At 44.7% G+C, this 19,644-nt stretch overlaps 1 protein-coding gene across 4 annotated transcripts in view; it reads left to right on the top strand.

Moving 5' to 3' along the window:
* The window catches only part of ZHX3 (zinc fingers and homeoboxes 3), a 125,885-nt gene that overhangs the window by 14,923 nt on the left and 91,318 nt on the right, over nt 1-19,644 (top strand). The window contains exon 1 of one of the 4 annotated variants that reach the window (XM_077873175.1): nt 7,732-7,885. The exons of 2 other annotated variants lie outside the window; for them this stretch is intronic. The gene's annotated coding sequence lies outside the window, so the exon portion shown is untranslated. Of the gene's footprint in view, nt 1-7,731; nt 7,886-19,644 lie in introns of those variants that run through there. One more of the 4 variants, XM_077873178.1, reaches the window with a different exon arrangement.

The following is a 19,644-nucleotide window of genomic DNA, read 5'->3' as shown; positions in this document are numbered from 1 at the left end:
CTTTGATTAAACCACGATGTATCTGTGATGACCCCAGGGCCTATGCATGTGCTGTTCCCTCTATAGGGAGTATTCTTTTTTCCCCTATTTGTCTAGTGTTATGGACTAAATGTACGTATTCACCCAAAATGTGTGGCTGTATTTGGAATATGACAGTAATTAAGATTAAATGAGGTCATAAGGGTAGGACCCTGATCCAATAGAATTAGTGTCCTTGTAAGAAGAGACACACCAGAGAGCTTACTTTCCCTCTTTTCCTGTGCACAAATACCGAGGAAAGGTCATATGAGGACATAGCAAGAAAGCAGCCATCTGCAAGCCAGGAAGATAGTTCTCACCAAAAACCAAATTGGCTGGGACTTTGATGTTGGACTTCCAGCCTCAAGAACTGTGAGAAAATTTATTTCTGTTGTTTAAACCACCTGGTCTATGGTATTTTGCTATGGTAGCCCGAGCAGACTAATACATCTAATTTAACCCCTATTTTTCTCTTTAGATTTCACACCAACTATTTCCCTAAATATTCTTGAGCCAAAACCTCCTATTAGTGGATCTCATGGTACCATGCCCTGTGTGAGATTTATGTTTTTGATTATTTGACCAATGCCTGCCTTACTTTTTTTTTTTTTTTAAGATTTTATTTATTTATTCGTGAGAGACAGAGCGAGAGAGAGAAGCGGAGACACAGGCAGAAGGAGAAGCAGGCTCCATGCAGGGAGCCTGACGCGGGACTCAATCCCAGGTCTCCACGATCCCACGCTGGGCCGAAAGCAGGCGCTAAACTGCTGAACCACCCAGGCTGCCCAGTCTGCTTTACTTACCAGACTGTAAGCTACATGAAGGTCTCTGGTTTATTCAGGACTGTGTACTTGGGACCTAATATGGGGCCAGGTGGATAGTAGGTGCACAATACACTTTTTTGGGGGAAAAAGTGGGGACAGGCAATGCCTTGAGCTGAGCTGCTGGACATTCAAACTCATCACTGGTCCAGCAGAAACTGTATACTTTTATTTAAAGATTTTATTCATGAGAGAGAGAGAGAGAGAGAGAGAGAAGCAGAGACACAGGCAGAGGGAGAAGCAGGCTCCATGCAAGGAGCCCGATGTGGGATTGGATCCTGGATCCCAGGATCACGCCCTGAGCTGAAGGCAAATGCTCAACTGCTGAGCCACCCAGGCATCCCGAAATTGTATATTTATAATCAAGATGTGACAATAGGCCTCAGGATCCTGCCCATCATGTCTGGCTCAGGTCCTGGGCTGGGCCGGACCAGCTGAACCCCAGTTATAGAGGCAGGCAGAAGACTGGCTCTGCAATCAGGACTCACCATTGTATTTTTCTTACAGTGTTCTCTTGAGGAAGTCATAACTTTATAAATACTCTTATACACACAATTTTACTCCCTCCACCCACTCCCACAAACCAGTTCCTTCTTAATCTCAGAAACTTGTGAAACACTGGCCCACTCAGGATGCAGAAACTACATCACTAATTTGAACAAAGAACATTGAATATGCAGAATTACTAACTAATGAAAGGTGGTTAGTGATCAACAGGGTCAAAAGAGAGCTCCAAAGAATATAGACATAGTAATTGTAGATAGCACCTACTATCTCTAGGGCCAAGACAATGTGCCCAAGGAGAGAATACATTTGCAAGTGCCTCTCTGTCAACCCCAAGGTAAGATTTGGGCCTTGTTGGAGAGAGCAGGAATTCAGCCCAATGGACGGTAGAGAAGTTTGATGGATGACCATAGGCAATAGGTCAAAGCTGGCCATCCAGGTAGCAGAAAAGCTTACTGGAGGGTGAGTGCCACTGGGTCTCCCATAGATCACTGGCAACCATGTGCTATAGGAGCCAGAAGAGCAGAGTGGAATCTGGAAGGTTCTGATTCAGGAAGCCCCTTATGCTTCTATGTTTTTGTATTTCTCCAACATTCTCTACTGACAAAGCCTAACCTGTGCCACTGGCAAAAGGGAAATGTTTGCAGAATTCAGCTCCGGTATCACAGGGCAAGCCAAAGAAGGGTGGCTTTAGAGCCGAGAGGCAATAAGTTAGTACAACTGGATTCAGAACCTTTCTTTAAAAAATTGACTGGACATCCTTTTTAACCTTTGAGTCCTTTTATAATGCATCACATAGCATGTTAATAGTATCATGGAGCATCTCATTCAATTGTTATAGGTACATCAGGGGTTTAAGTAAGTTACTCAAGTTCACATAGCAAGTGAGGAAGACAGGATTTAAGCCCAGGAGTTTCAAATTTAAATCCTACTTACATACTGCATTAAACTGACTCCTGGATTCTTCCACTCCAGACTTTATAAATGCACATAAAGCTTCATGGAAAGTGATAGAACTCTATGAAATGAACTATGTGCTGTTAAGTTTGGGGGTCTGTCGCTATCCTGGTTCTATAGGATTCTTCTCTTTTGAATCCTTGGTTCTCAGCTTGTTACTGTTCCTTTTCTGTGCTCTGCCTGCATTGTGATACCTTGTTCTAGAAAAGAAGCTGGCATATAAATCACAGAATTTTCAGCTTCTCTTCCTGTGATTGTTCAAAGTTCAGAGATCTTCCCCCTTGTGATTCTATAGTGCTGGCTACTGCTCAGAGCTGTGCAGTGAATAAGATAGAATAGCCATAGATGGAGTGCTTTTGGTTTCGAGTACTAGAAAACCTAACTCAAATTAGAATCAATAATACAGGGAATTTATTGATTTACCTGACTTTACTGGTTCAGGTAAGCCTTGATTAGCACCCCAACTCTGTTTCTTTTTATTCTACTTTTCCCTATTCCATGTGTCAGCTTCATCTTTAGGCTGGCTGTCTTCATGGTTGTAAAATAGTTGCCAGTATCAAATGGTTTCTCACTGACATCCAAAGACACAGGATTTTATTCAATTATTGTGATGAGGCAAATATTGGATACTGATAGATGTAGATCTGGGTAATAGGTCTATTCCTGAAGCACAGGAATACAGTACAAAGTAGATGAGATTAATTCACACCTAGCACAGACTCCACACTCACATGTGGGAAATGGGGTCTATCCCACCCAAACTGCCTCAGTATTGTACAATGGGCAGTGGGATACACTGGATGTTAGAAGGTACATCTGTAGGGCTAGGCTAGGTTTTACTGTGGTAGCAAACAAACCCCAATCTTATACAGCAAGGTTTATTTCTTGCTCACACTACATGTGTACTATGAGTCTCCTGAGGTGGGGGCGGGGGAGGACACACTATTTATTGTCTTCTCCTTTTAGGACCCAGAATAATGGAGCTATCACCATCTTCTGTATTGTCTATTGTTCCTGAGGGGGAGTATACAAAATTGCCCACTAGATCTTAAACTTTAGGCCTACATCTATTCCCACATTATTGACCCAAGCAAGTGGCATGGCCACTCCTGACTCCAAGCTGTGAGGAAGTACAATCCTATCATGTGCGTGGGAAACACACCAGAAATATTTGGTGGCGAGCATTAAATGTCCACTACCACAGGGAGCCATCAGAATACCCACAACAGAGGGCTTATGGAGACTACCCCAGTACTCACATTCTGTGTGACTGTCAAATATCTCCCAGGTGTTTTGCCATTCAGTGGAATTCATGGTTCTGCGAGTAACTTCTATTAAAATATCTCAACTCAACATCATTCCCGTGTGTGTGTGTGTGTGTGTGTGTGTGTGTGTGTGTGTGGTCTTGATCCACAGGGGCTGGTTCCTGGTAAGCTACATGACCTGTAAGCTGGCCATGATTATTCTGAGGGAGGCAGGGAGGGGAGGCACCTGAGATAAGTTGGGTCAATAAGAGCCTCTTCTCTGAGATTTGGGGATTAGGAATTTTTAGTCTCTGTAGTTGGATTGTATCATGTACTTGGGAGTAGTTGGTAGACCTATCCTTCCACTGTATTACCTGGAAGGAGAGAAAACAAGTTTGTGGGGAGAGTCTTACTGGCACCCCTTGCTCTGCTTCCAACCCATCCAGAAGTCTATCTGGATTCTTGTTGGCCTGAGAGACCCATCCCTTTGACCCCTAAAAAGCCCTAAGATAAATTCTCCCTTATTTTTCTTTAACTGCCCTCAGGGGTTACTGGTGCTCATAGCCAGCAGACTCTTACTGATACATGCTCTTTGCCTCTAGACCCTGACACAAAAAAAGGGGTCACAGGTGTAGTCTATTCCAGTAAAATAGAAATCAGGTGGCAATTTTAGTGCATCAGCTATACTTCTGGCAGTTTCTTTCCTGCTTGAGAAAACTCATCAGAATGAGTGAAGTTTAGGTGATATTATTATAGGGATCACCTGGAATCTGCTTCGGTTATTTTTTTTTTAAAGATTTTATTTATTTATTCATGAGAGACACAGAGAGAGAGGCAGAGACACAGGCAGAGGGAGAAGCAGGCTCCATGGAGGGAGCCTGACGTGGGACTCGATCTCAGGTCTCCAGGATCACACCCCAGGCTGCAGGCAGCACTAAACCGCTGCGCCACCAGGGCTGCCCTTCAATTATTTTTTTAAAGGAAAATAATTTGTCTCCTTGAGTAAATATTAAGTGCATGCTGTTTGCTCTGCCTGGAGTCCTCTCCTCATCAACTCTTTAGACTCAACTCGTGTCGGCTCCTGTGGGAAGACTTTCTACACACTCCTATATCGTATTAATTATGTCCTCCTTTCTACTTCCCAAAGCAGGTAGTGCATTCATGTAGTGTTACATACATATTTTCTTCCAGAAGTACTTCTTTGCATGTCTGTCTCATTTGAAATTCTGAGTTCCTTGGTGGTTGGGAGAATGCCTTGTTTACCTTCACATCCCACAGTACCTAGATTGGAGTAGGCGCTCAAAAAGCTTGCTGAGTAAATGAAGTTAAATTTGAGCAACATATTCCATATATACTGTTATTAATTCAATAAATATATCCTGAGTCTCTAACAGTGTCAGGCCATGTTCCAGATACTGCAGATGAGCAACACAAGTCCTTGCCCTCAGAACATTACGGATGATATTCAGGTCATAAGGGCTATAAGGATAAGTAGAGCAGGATGAGGGGAGAGAGGATAATGGGAGTGGTGGGACTTGATATTTTAGTAGAATGGTCTGGGTAAGTCTGAGGAGGTGACTTCTGAAAATTTTGAAATTTGGAGTAAGGACACATGCCTTTCAGTACCCTGGGGTTTGAAACATCAAATGCACAGTCTTGCGGGAGGAGTGAGCCTGCATGTTCTAGAAGCAGAAAGGAGGCTAGTGTGGCTGGAATGGGGTGAAGGGATAGAGTACAAGGAGACACAGTTAAAGAAGGGGAGGAGTGTTGGGGAGGGGTCGCAATAGGCTCTTTGAGATCCTTGACAAAAAGATTTTGATTTTTGCTCTGAGATGGGAAGGAATTGGAGTAAGCTTTACAGAAGGGGGGGAGGGAGATGTTTTGCCTTGAATTTTAACAGAATTCCTCTGGCTTCTTGAGAACAAGCTCTCCGAGAGCAGGGTGGAATCAGAGGACAAGTAGAATCTGTTCACTGCCATATTCCAGGAAAAAGATGATGAGGGCTCAAATGAGGATATTTTTAAAAATTTATTTATTCATGAGAGAGACAGACTGAGAGAGAGGGTCAGAGACACAGGTAGAGGGAGAAGCAGGCTGCCTGTAGGGAGCCGGAAGCGGGACCAGATCCTGGATCCTGCATCCTGGGATAACGACCTGAGCCAAAGGCAGGCACTCAACCATTGAGCCACCTAAGCATCCCTCAAATGAGGGTATTTTAAAGGTATTTGTTATTGAATTACATGTCGAATATGAGGATAGGAAAAGAGAAGTTGAGGATGACTTCAAGGTTTGGCTGGAGCCTCTAGAAGGATGGAATTGACGTTGATTGAGGTGGAGAAGACTGAAAGGGACAAATTGAGGAGCAAGTTCCAGAGTTTGGCTTTGGACATGTCAAGTGTGACATATGGTGCCCACTCTCTTTTATTTATATATACATATATAAAATGTTTTCACTATTTTTCAGAGTCTGAAGGTTAAAATTCAACCTGAAGTTAAAGTCAGCTTTATTTGTTGAACACCAGGCACTGTGCAGAAAGCTTCATGGGTGCTGTCATTCAAATCTTTCAATCGGTTCTACTGGCTTAATTACTAATATTTTCATTGCTCTTTTATGGATTAAAGATTAAATGGCATGTCCAAAGTCACTCAGCCAAGGATTAATCTGTCAATATAATGCAGATCCGGGATGCCAAGGGATGTCAGGCTGCAGAGCTCTTGCTGTTTATTAATCACTGGATTCTAAAGGTGGGGATCACTTTCTGAGCATATATGCCATAGACATGGGCTCCATGACAACACAGGACCCTGGGACGTGTGACCCCCCCCCCAAAAAAAAAAAATTCAGAAAAGGGCCCACCGCCATCCCAGGTGTTACACGTGACACAATGGAAGCTGTGAAGAAAGAACAGCATTAGTGTACCTTCGGAGTCTGATGCTTACAAGTTCTCAAATACCTGAGGATTTTTTTTTTTTAAAGGTTTTATTTATTTATTCATGAGAAACACAGAGAAAGAGAGAGAGGGAGAAGTGGGCTTCCTGCGGGGAGCCTGATGCAGGAGTCGATCCCACGGCCCCGGGATCACGACCTGGGCCAAAGGAAGATGCTCAACCGCCGAGCCACCAGGCATCCCTCAAGTACCTGAAGATTTCATCTTAAAAAGCCATCAGAAGTTGCTGATGTTTAGAAATAGCAGGGATTAAAAACTGCAGTGGAGCAATTGGTTGGACGAGAGAAGAGCCAACCCTCGGGCGATGCTTGTTGGGCAACACCACAGGGAGAGGGGCCAGGCAAGGGACCAGGATCCCTGCCCTGCCTGCATCCTTTCCAAAGGGTAGCCGTGGGTGACCTTCCTTAGGTGGGCCTCCAGGAGGGCCAGGATGCGGAGCACAAAAGCCGGGGCCCCTGGGGCCGGGGCCCCTGGGGCCGCGGCCCCGCCCCCCGCGCCCTCCTCCCCCGCCCCCTCCGGCTTCCACGCGGGGAGACGCGGGACGGCGCCTGCGCATGCGCCGGGCGAGGTCCGCTCTCCGCGACGTCAGGGGGCTCGCGCCCGCGTGAGGCCCCGCCCCCCGGGCGGCAGCGGCGACCTGGGCGGGGGGCCCCGGGCCCCGCCCCCAGCCGAGCCGAGCGGGGCCGAGCCGAGCGGGGCCGAGCCGCGCCGAGCGGCCCCGAGCGCGGCCGAGCCGAGCCGAGCCGAGCGGCCCGGAGTCGGTTGGTGCAGCTGCGTCCCCGCCGCCCAGCAGTCCGCGGCTCCGGCGCCGCCGCCGCCGCCGCCGCCGCCTCCTCCGCGGGGCCCGCGCCGCCCGCCCGCCCGCCCGCCCGCCGGGAGGGAGGGAGGGAGGCCCGGCCGCGGGCGCCGCCGCCGCCGCCGCTGCCAGGTGAGCGCCCGCCGCGGCCCGCCGGCCCCGCGCGCCCCCGCCGTGTCAGTCCCCGTGTGCGTGCGTGTGTGTCCCCCCGCCCGCCAGCCCCCGCGTGCGCCAGCCCCCGCCCGCCCCTCCCGCGCGCTGCCCCGTCTCTCTGTCAGCCGCCAGCGCCCCCTTGCGCGCAGGCCCCGCCCCTTCCCCCCGAAGCCCCGCCCCCGCCCATCTGTCAGCGCCCCCCCCCCCCCCCCCCGCCGCTGCCCCGGGGCTCGCCGTGGACCCTGCGGGCCGGGAGGGCGGGGATGCCCGCGGCGCCCCTGCTCGGCCCCGCTCCCCGGGCAGCGTCCGTCCGCGAGGAGGCAGCGGAGCCGGGACTGCAGCCTCGCTCGGGGCGCCCCGGGCCCCCCGGAGGCCGGCCGCGCCGAGGGAGCGGAGCTTGGGGTTTCCATCCCGAGGAGCCCGTCGGAAGTGCTCGTGCAGCGGGTGGGATGGGGAGCCTCGGTGGGAAGCGTTAGGCAGCCCGAGTCCCTCCGAGTCGCGCGGTTTGCATTTCTGAGCAGTGATTGCGCTGGGCTGGTGCCCCGGGAGAGGCTGCTGCGGGGAGGGGCGGGGAGGGGAGGTGGACGGGGACGAGGACGGGGACGGGGAGCGCGGACGGCAGCCTCCTTTCTGTTTTTATCTGTGTCATGTGGGCACGAGTATTTATTCACGAGACCCTATGCATCTTGGGCTTGCAGAGAGGCGTCGGTCGCGCCGCGTGTGAATGCTCCTGTAGGTTGTTGTCTCGACGTTCTTTATTTGTAGCAAACTTAGCATCGCGGTATTTCAAAACTAAGAGAAAAAATGCGTCCCCAAACACTTGGTATCCTGCCGGGTAGTTCTCAACCACGGGGAAAGAGCCAAAAGCGCACTTCATTAGCTGGAACAACTTATTCGGGCTTAATTCGTTTCTAAGAGACATACAGTGGAAAAATCCAGAAGCGGCAAAGTAGTATCAAAAAAGAGTCTTAGGAAATTAATGAAAGGGCCCTTCTATTGCCGCCCTGGAAAGATGGTATCAAAGTTGCTGTGGAGGACACAGCTACTATGTAATGATAAACATATTAACCAAGTTGGTTTTGTGACCTTGATACGTTGAGCAGCGCTTGATTTGCACAGTGCTTCTTTAATAGGCAAACACGGCATGGGAGTGGGGTAACTTTGGGAGAAAATGTTCCCCGCGTCTTGTTTTGTTTTCATATTTAAGATTTTCAACTAGGGCAGTCTCCTGGTAGGAGTGTTCTGTTTAGTTTAGACATAACATTTAAAAAAAAAATCACAAAAGTAATTCATGTTTAAAGCAGAAAGCTAGAAAAACAAAGAAAGGCTTGAGGGGGGAAAAAAACCACCCATAATTCCACAAATGATAGGGAACCACAATTAGGTATTTATCCTCTTATTCTTTTTTTTAATCCTTTTAATCTCTTGTTCTTATGCATAAGTATTTTTTTCTTACAGAAATGCTACCACACTAGGAGACTGTTTTATTATATACTTTTTTCCCAATTTATAAATGGATTATATAGAATCTTATAGATTATGTATGCCTCGTACATAAAGGCATGAGAGGAGGATGATGGATGTAGGGATTCAGTGGTGATTATACATAATTCTTTGCTTAATCTGATTTGCAACTTGAAATGGCTCTGTAGCCCGAGGTATTGTCTCCTCTTCTATAGATGTATAGTTACCGTATTTATTACTCATAAAACTTGTGTATGAGTAAGAACTTATGTTATCTTTGTGATACTTTTAAAAAATAAATTGGATCCTCTGCTTAGAGCGATATAATAGCTTCTCGTCTTAAAGTAAAATCTGAATTCCTTGCCACGGCTGACTAGGCTGCCTCCCTGTCCTCACTTCCAGTTTTGCCAAACAGATCTCTTTGCTATTCTTTAAAAAACTTTTAAACATATGCTAGCCTCCATGCCTTTGCATTTGCTGTTCCCTCTGCCTAGAGCTCTGTTCCCTGGATATCGTGGTTCTTGCCTCAGATGTAACCTTATCAGGTTTTTCTTGACCCCTTTGTGTAAAATACACCCACTCCCTTCTCCTCCTTAACTTTTTCTTCATAGCACTGACTCTCCTACTGATGAGTACATATTTATTTGTTGATTTATGTCTCTTCTCCCTCATTAACACAGAAGTGTGGCTTTTTTCACTGATGTGTCCTCAGGGCTCAGAAGAATCACCTGACACGTTATAGGTGCTTAGTATTTGTTGAATGAATGAGTGAATGAATGCTCATTATCCGTCGTTCCTGTGACCTTCCTGTAGCCTCCTAGGCTTTTTAGATAGGGCTGTCATGAAGTGAGATAACAACCCTTTAAAAGTCAAGATAGTCCTCTCCTTTACCTATCTGAGAAGAATTTTACAAGTGAGGCTTATAATCTTAAAAAGAATTGTAGTCTTGGGCAGCCTCGGTGGCTTAGCGGTTTTGGGCCACCTTCAGCCCAGGGCCTGATCCTGGAGATCCAGGATCAAGTCCCACATCGGGCTGCCTGCATGGAGCCTGTTTCTCCCTCTGCCTGTGTCTCTGCCTCTCTGTCTCTGTCTTTCTCTCTGTGTCTCAAATAAATAAATAAAATCTTAAAAAAAAAAAAAAAGAATTGTAGTCTTGATTTAACTTGAACAATCGAGGGAAGAAACATTTTTGGCAAATGTTACTGGCTTTCTTTTTTATGCCTTATCCCTTGTGTCACATTGGAAATCTTTGAAAAGTATAAAGTATCCCAGTTATGTTTACAGCTGTGATTTCAATTTGGTAGTTCTTGGTGATAGTATAAGCCTCAAGAGCATAGTGAGTTTTTTTGTGTCAACAGATACCCAGAGATACAATTACAGCCTTAATGTGTTTTCATTTGAGGAGTAGCTGTTATATTTACTTATTTTCCTGGCAATTCTATCCTTTTCAACTCTTTGCTTATCAGTTTTTGGATGGCCTCACAGGTATGCTTCAGTTTTTTTTTTTTTTTTTTTTTTTACATTTTAAAGTAAATCCTTGATCTCTTGAGCATTTTACATCTCTCATGTGACTCTTGAACCATTTGAAAGTACCAGTTTCATCTTTCAGGATGAAATGATATCTGTAGTGAAATGTATAATTGCATTTTCATTATAAGGATGGGAAAAATTGTATCTTGGGGCAGAATTTTTACAGAAATGTGAGTGTAAGATTTTTTAAAAAGCTTGAATTTCAAGTAGACTACTTTTTAATGAGTTTTTGAAAAAAAATCCTTGTTTTTTGCTCATAAGGAAAAGGATTCTTTGTACACAATCCAAACAGAGACCTTCAAAACCATTTTTTCTTATGCCTCAAATATACAAGAACTTGGGGGGAAAATCGTAAATGAAAATTTTCTTTTTTTTTTTAAAGATTTTTATTTTTTTGACAGAACAAGCATAAGCAGGGGGAACCGCAGGCAGAGGGAGAGGGAGAAACAGTGTCCTTGCAGAGCAGGGAGCCCGATGCAGGGCTCAATCCCAGGACCCTGGGATCATGACCTGAGCTGAAGGCAGATGCTTAACTGACTGAGTCACCCAGGTGCCCTGAAAATTTTCTTTTAAAGGCCTAAAGGGAATGCATTAATATTTTATTTTTATTTGTTCCATAGGCATTTATTGAGCATGTAATTAGGGCAGTTCTATGTGTTTTTGCACAGGCTACATGGCCATGATGACCATGTGCACTTTCAGATTATCAGCCTGATTTCTTATTATTTCTTCTCTTTTGTCACTTGGCTACCTCCTTTCTATCATCATATTCTCTCCCTACATGATCTCATCTATTCTCAGGACTTTAATACCCTTTGGGTGCTAACTTCTTCCCTTGATTAGACCTCGTTCTCCACCACTCTCTGGTTCTAGTTTTGCATTTTTACCCACTGCCTTCCTGCTCTCTCTTCTTGCTGCCCCACCATGATCTCAAACTCCAGAATGTCTCCTCTCAAACTTCTGGATTTATATTCCTCATTCCTGACTCCTGTCTTCCCTCTCTCCCAGCTTTCTCTACCCTCTGCCTTCCCTGTGTCCTTATTGTCCTCTCATTGCTTAAGCCAAACACCTGAAAATTGTCTTTCAGTCCATCAGGACAGCATGTTGGCCTAGGCTCCAGAATACCTCAAACCCTCCCTTCCCTCTGTCCTCCTAATCCAGCTGCGAGAATAGCCTGCCTATACCTGGCCTCCCAGCTTCCGCTCTTGCCTCCTTTTAACCACTGTCCCCATTGCGGCCAGAATGGATGCTACTAAAAAGCCAACCAGATCACGTCACCCCCTCGCAGTGGCTTCCTACGGCACTGGGACCCACACCACACTTCTTAATCTGAGGTGCTCGGCCTCTGTCTCTCCAGCCTCTGCTCCTTGCTCAACTGTTCTTCTGTCAGGTAGGAACTGACAATGTGCCAGTTCTCCTCCTCTTCTGTACAGGCTCTTCCCTTTGCCTGGCACCCGCCCCTTCTCATAGAAAGATCCTTCTCAAGCATTTGCTCTCAGCTAAAATGTCCCTTTTCAGAGGGTCTTTTCCCGATCACCCCTCCCACAGTTGCCTCCTCCCTGATGTCCCCTCCTAATGTGTGTGCGTTTCCTGCCTAGTGTTTCACCACAATTCCAAGTATCTCATTTATGCGTCGCCTTTATCATCTACTCTCCCAGGAGACTGCAAGACTGCTGAAGGCCGAGACTGCCTTGGCCTGTTTACGGTACGGTCCTGGCACCCAGTGCTCTGCCTTAAATCCAGTGGGTGCAGGTCCTTAAGACCTTTTGAATAATAGTTTTTGTAACAGCTAACCTTTTTCGAGACTTACTCTGTGCCAGGTCCATTGCTAAATGTGATCACGCATGATCTTTAAATCTCTGGGAAAACTAACTAAGGTGGCAGTGATTATTACATTATCATTTCTGCTTTCTAGTTGAAAAACATGATCTAAGAGGAATAAATTTTAAAGCTATACAGCTAAGAAAGTGATGGAGCTAGGATTTGAACCTATATGATCTGACTGTTGAAACTTCCTCCTACTCATTATTGCCTTCTCATGCGAATGTAAGGGTATATGAATGTGAAATAGGCCATAATAGTAACGTGATGGTTCCAAGCATATACTGGGGTATAAGAATTGGATTAGGGTGCTGTATTTCTTGGGAAGTTTCTGTTAAAAACCCACTATGCCAAAGCATGTAGATAGATTAGTTTGAGTTCTGTTTTCATTTTACCTTTGTGGACTTCTAGCTGTAAGCCTTTGGGCAAATTACTTAACATGTCTAAGTCTGTTTTTTTCAGCTGTAAATGGAGAAAAATAATAGTTCTTATCTCACAGGGTCATTGTGAGTAGCATAATTATACACATAAAACAATGAATGTTAACTGTTAATATAAGGAGGGAAAAAATGCTCAGAAAAGACTTGTAGCCCCATCAACAAATGAGAGTTTGAGTAAAAGTGAAAGACTATAACCAACAATATTGTTTCATTTACTCTGCTTTTGAATTTATAAAAATAATCAGGGAATTAAGTATTTGGCTTATGATTTATAATCATTCTGTTGATATTTGGCAACTTTATGTTTGGATTCAAACTTGTTAAATGCTTGAGGTAAGAGTTTTCTTGTTTTTAAACTCCTTTCCATCTTAAGAAAAAGTCTCAGGGCAGAGAGATCTTTTGAGAGGCTGGCCATTTTTGAGAGTCTGGCTAGTTTTTTGTCTTTCATCAGAAAGATACTAGGGGTGCCCGGGTGTGGCTCAGTTGATTAAGCGTCTGACTCTTGGTTTCAGCTTGGGTCATGATCTCAGGGTTGTGAGGTTGAGCCCCACGTTGGGCTCTGCACTCAGTGGGGAGTCCGCTTAAGGTTCTCTCTTCTCCCTTTCCCTCTGTCCCTCCCTACCCTTCCTAAAATAAATAAATAAAATCTTAAAAAGAAATATCAGGGCGCAGCTGAATTTTCTGGTGGAATGGCTTAGGATCAGGTGCTATTTTGGTGGCTTCCAACAACTCTATGAGGTAGAGGGTGAGGTTTGTCTGCTAAGACTAAGTGGGAAGAGGTCAGAGGGAAATCAAGGAGATTTGACATATAATCAAGGTCAGGAAGAGTGAACTTGGGGCAATGTCTGTTATTTCCTGACACTATACAAGGCTCTGTTGAGGTAGGAGACTATGGGTCTAGGGCTAGGGTATCAGTAGCATTCAGCTGCCTGGTTTTAGGAGCACAGAAAGCATATGGTTGGATTGCCAGAGTTGTGGTTTGCTGGCAGAAGGACAGTGGAGCAGAGGATCTGAGGGTATTGGTCAGGGGGTGATTAACATGACAGGTAAGAGTTTTCAGGTTGGATGAGGGAGAGAAAAGGACCAGAAGTGTTGGTGAAGTCACAGAGTGGGTGTATTGGAGTGATGGAGTAAAAGGAGATTATGGTTAGACAGGGATATTGGAGTAGAAGATTTCAGAACTGGAGTAGTTAATTACTGGACATGATGGGCTCCTGGATTTTGCTACAGACATGAATGGTTAAGATGAAGTGAACTCAGTGAAGACGAGTAAAGTCAAGGAGGACAACCAACTGAGAGGCTGGAGAGTTGTTTGGGTCATCCATGTGTCAGAAAACCCATCATGGAGATGGCAGGACATTTAGGGTGGAGAGAAAGAAGGTGTGCCAAGTCTGCCTTTACCAGCAAGAGAAGAGGTGTTGGTGGCCAGCCTGCAGGAGCCTCAGAAGATCAGGGGATTTTGCCTGAGGGCAGTAGAAGAACAACGACCTGGCAACTTCATTGGTTGCAAGGTCTCTCTGGAAGGAGTTGGCCTTGGCCCAGATTCATTATGCTTCGGAAGGAATCCCAATTCAAGTGAGCAGCATGCAGGGCATGTTGGATATGTTTCTAAACTTGGTCATGAAAATCATCTAAGGGTGTGTTTTTTAAAAATACGGATTTCTGGGCCCCATTCTGGACCCACTGGATTAGAATTTATAGGAGAGAGGACTGAGAATGTATATTTTAAACTCTCCCTCCGCCACACACATACCTGCTCTTTATGATCAGACAGGTTTGGGAAATACAGCTGTAGTGTTTAAGATTGTGCGATCTGGAAGCTGACTGCCTGAGTGTAAAGGAGGTGAGGCTGGTAGGAGTGAGCCTTAGCCCACGACTCTTAATAGCTTAGCTTTCCAGGTCCGCCTGATAGCAGAAACAGTGAATTAAGGGCCCCACCACTGGAGGCAAGCATACCGACCATAGCAAGAAGAGACAGCTGGAGATGACAGAGATGGAAAACTGTACAAAAATAATTCAAAGTATAGCAGTTTGGGGGACATTCACTATAGAAGAAGCAGTCCTGTTTGCCTCAGGGGTCCTCGAATACATTAATTAATCATAATTGTCCTGTTCAACAGGAATAGGTCAGGTTGTGGTGTGGTTAGTTCTGAAGGCTGAGAAGGAGGTAGTGCAGCTCAGAAAGTTTTCTGCCTTAAGCTATCATGATATAGTGGTTCAGTTAACCTTAAAATCAACTTATGTGACACATTTCTGTCTCTGAAGATATGAGACTAAAACATTTACTCAAGGACAAGCTCAAGACGAGTGGTGATTATCCCCTGTATACACGATTAGATACTTAATATCATGGAGGTGGCAGCCCTACCATTCATTCTGTTTTTTCACCAAGAAAGTACTCTTCCTTCTCGTGACAAGGAAGAGGAATCCTGCAAAAGAATAGCTGCTGGGAGGGAACTTGGAGTTAGCCATTCTTGGCTGACCATTTAGAATCCCCTGTTGGTAGTAAAGGAGGTTTGAGTTTGAGTTGCAGTGTTTAGAATATTTAAACTTTACTTCCAGGCTGGTTTATCATAGCCAAACACTAAAGCTGCAGGGAAAGAATGTTGTCAGCCCTGCTAGGAGTGGTTGCTATGGACCTTGAGCCTAAAACTTGATTTGCTCTATCATGTGTTCCATTTCTTATTTCCTTTTAGAACGGCTGGTACTGAGAAGCCTGGCTTTCACACTGCTGAACTGGGCGCCAAACATGGCATAGCATCTTGGTTATATTCCTGTCACTTAGTACATCCTTCCACTTACTGCCTCATTTTCTTGGTGAACTACAGGGAGCTTCTTGAATGCCCATCTTGAGATCTAGAAAATGTGGCAATGGAGGTTTTAGTAATGCCAATTTAACCAGAACTTTCCATTTGCAAGTTGAGATTTTTAAAAAGTAATTCCATTTAGAAAAAAAATAGAAATTGAAAATATTTTTCCCTTTAGAAACACATTTAAAGCTGAGAAACATTAAGCAGAGGCCAATGAGTTTTTTAACACCACACTTATCTGCCCTACAGAACTTAGAAACCCCTGAATTCTGTTGTATTATACCGTATTATGAAGGTTCTGCTGTATTATGGTGTTCTTTTTGTTTTTTTTATAAGATTTTATTTATTTATTCATGAGACACACACACAGAGAGAGAGAGAGAGAGAGAGAGAGAGAGAGACAGGCAGAGACACAGGCAGAGGGAGAAGCAGGCTCCCTGCAATGAGCCCAGTGTGGGACTCGATCCCGGGACTCCAGGATCAGGCCCTGGACTGAAGGCAGCGCTAAACCGCTGAGCCACCCAGGCTGCCCTGTGGTGTTCTTTATAATATTTCAATCACTAAATGTACTCCGTTTGTGAAGTGTTTATGTGCCTACTGTGAACTAGGCACCATGGGGTTAAAAAAGGTCTCTGTTCTCAAACGTTTTTAAAAAGACAAGATGCATTTAAATCTGTAACCTCAAGCAGACTATGCTGCCTGCTGCAAAGGAGGTATAATCAAAATGTAGGATCACAGACGAAAGAGAGGTTATTTCTGGTGGTAAGTGGAAGTGGTGAGAAGGGATGGGAGGGTGCTTTCAGGGAGTGTTGTCTTCAGACAGGATCTTGAAGGTTGGGTTGAATCTGGAACTGCTACATTTGATACTCTGTTTACTAAGGCATCATTTATTTTAGCAAGACTATGAAGATACTTTGGTGACTTATGAATTAACTTTCAATCATCCAGAATGCCTCACTCCTTCATTTTTTTGGATTAACTTGTCTTTGTAATTAAGTACAAAGTATGAAGGGATGTATAGTGGAGAAGGGCTTTTATGGAAGCCCTTAAAAACAATCTTTGAGGCAGCCCGGGTGGCTCAGCGGTTTAGTGCCGCCTTCAGCCCAGGGTGTGATCCTGGAGACCCGGGATCGAGTCCCATGTCAGGCCCCCTGTATGGAGCCTGCTTCTCCATCTGCCTGTGTTTCTGCCTCTCTCTCTGTGTCTCTCATGAATTAATAAATAAAATCTTAAAAAAAAACAACAATCTTAGGATCATAGTGGATGTCTCAAATTCCAAAAGAATTGGAAATACAGCGCTATAGTAGTGAATACAAAACCAGAGTGATAATGGAAGGTATATGCTTAAGTATATGGTTTAGGATTTAGAGGAAGAAGGAACTCTAAGTGATGTTGGTGAGGACTTTATAGGAAAGGAATAGACTGCCACGTTAGGAGACTTCTGAATACTCACAGTCTCATTTCTGAGTGTCTTTTTCAGGCAGGGATGCCTTTGGCAATGAGGGCAGGAGAGCCCCATGTGCTGGGGGCGTAATAAACAGAAGGAGGCCGGTGCCTCCTCATTCTCCCTTGTTCTAGCATGGCTAAGCACAGAGGGTTTTGCAGAATGGCTCTACCCAGTCCAGGCCTCTGTGTCTTTTTTTTCTGGGCTTGGCCTGCCTCAAAGTTACATATTTCTGCCACAGAGTGAATGCTTTTTGGCTGACGTGTGTCTGTCTGGGTGAATCCTCATTCCTTTGGCAAACCCATTTCTTGCCATGGTAGGTTAGCTACAACTGGACCATTGTGCCACCCTTGCAAATGGTCATTGTTGGGTCTGAGACCTTACAGTCAGTTTTTCCTTTCCCACATAAGACTGAATTTTCACTCTTCTTGCCTGGTCAGTTCAACAGTGAATTTTCCAGGAAGCTGAAAACATACCATTTGCTACCTTTTGTAAGGTTTCAGGAAGCTGAAAATATACCATTTGTGCTGAAATGGGGCCCTGGCTCAGAATTCTGATCTTTTTGGAAATCAGTATAAACAGTTTTGAAAAAATCAGTATATACTGATTTGAAAAAAAAATAGTATTTTCCTTGTTTATTCCTGATAATCCCAGCAGCTTTTTCTTTTTTTAAAATTTATTTATTTATTTATTCATGAGAGACAGAGAGAGAGAGAGAGAGAGGCAGGCAGAGACACAGGTAGAGGGAGAAGCAGGCTCCATGCAGGGAGCCTGACATGGGACTCGATCCCAGGTCTCCAGGATCATGCCCTGGGCCAAAGGCAGCGCTAAACCACTGAGCCACCCAGGCTGCCCGCCAGTAGCATTTTAAAAGCTATTTTTGGCAATGCTGTACACTCCATTTTACCATGCAGGTGACTAAAGCAACTCTAAGAAAATAAATTCTGTCACTCACCAATAATGTACTTATTTTGTGCCTACTATGTATCAGGTTCTATGGTAGATAGCAGTGGGGAGCAGTCAGACATGGTCTTTCTCTGGCCTCCTGCTGCTTACAGTCTGGGAGAATCCATGGCTGGGAAGCCACAATAGAGATATAGGTGCTAGAGGCTTGGAGGCAGAAAGGCTTGGTGTATAGTTCTGCTTTTGCCCTTTACCAATTATATGACTTTAGGCTTATGACTCTATTTTCAGTCAACTGTAATAAAAAAAAATCTTTTAACAGGGTTTATAAGAGTTTTATCATAAATGATACTACATAGAAAAGAGCTTTGAGAAGGTCAAGTTACTATATATATATAGCAAATATAGGTGGGGTAATCAGCCCCTGCTTTGTCTAGTAGGAATGGCTAACAGAGGGTTTCCACTGCTCTGTGGCTTCAGAGAATGCCATGTACTTCAGAGAATCTGCAAATACAACACTGGGACTTTTACTAATATTTCATTAATTTTTATGCTTTTATTTTTTTTTAAAGATTTTATTTATTCATTAATGAAAGACATACAGAGAGAGAGAGAGAGAGAGAGAGGCAGAGACACAGGCAGAGGGAGAAGCAGGCTTCATGCAGGGAGCCTGACGTGTGGGACTTGATCATGGGTCCCAGGATCACACCCTGGGCTGAAGGCGGCACTAAACTGCTGAGCCACCCAGGCTGCCTTATACTTTTAAATAATAAGAAAACCAGCTGGGTTTTTGGTGCCTGGTGTTAATATAGGCTACTTAGTCATCCCTAACAAGCTGTAGATTTAATACCTACTGGCATCATTTCAGCAAACAGTGCTTCTAGATGTTTACTATCTAACCAGAAATTTATTACTCCAGCAATGGATGTGTGATTATGCTAACTAGTCTAATACCATGGACTTACACAGTAGGAAGACAGAGGTTTCTCTGAACAATAATTATAATAAAATAAAAGTATCCTTTGTGAATTGTAAAAGATATCTCTAGTTTTTACAGATTTAGGTATCTCAAGAGTTTTGAACTAACTGCACGCTTCCTTTTCGTCTGACCTCCTACTGTTTAGGGGCCGTCTTCCTGCATACCACTGAAGAACTAAGACTTTTCATTGCAGGGATTTTCTCTAGTAACCTAGACAAGACCTTAGTCTTTTGGAACCTCAATTTAGTTGTAAAATGTGCCTTTTCTCTGCCATGTCGACTTCACAGGGTTGTTGGGACATTCAGGCAGAGGATTGGAATGGATGTGCCTGTGTCTGTGATGGTTCTCATTTAGTCATAAGTATGGTGGTCAGTTAATTCTGGCAAATGAATACCATGGAAGGACCATGTTTTGATTTATAGTACAGCCTTATTCAAGTTTCCCGATTCTTTCTCATTAAAATTCAGTGCCGTCCACATCTTTCAGTTTCATTCTCACTTAATAGCATTTCACTTTATGCCTGGCTAGCCATTCACCAACATTTACTGAGCAGGCAATGTGTCAGGCATTGCATAGCATGCTGGGGATGTAGAGGCAAGAGGGCCAGACCTGCTTGCCTATTTGACAGGGGAATGAGCCCAAGACTACAGCATTAATTCTTGCTTGAATTTCCAGCCTGCTGGCCTTCCCTACAGATTTCAGACTTGCCAGTTCCTACAGTTGTATGAACCAGTTCTTTAAATCTCTAAATTTGTGTGTGTGTGTGTGTATGCTTAACATATATACACACATGAATCCTACTGGGTCTGTTT

The sequence above is a fragment of the Canis aureus genome, chromosome 26 (genome assembly GCF_053574225.1).
Source record: "Canis aureus isolate CA01 chromosome 26, VMU_Caureus_v.1.0, whole genome shotgun sequence".
Taxonomy (NCBI): Eukaryota; Metazoa; Chordata; class Mammalia; order Carnivora; family Canidae; genus Canis; species Canis aureus.
The sequence above is the reverse complement of the archived record's forward strand: the minus strand, read 5'-3'. Positions and strand labels throughout refer to the sequence as shown.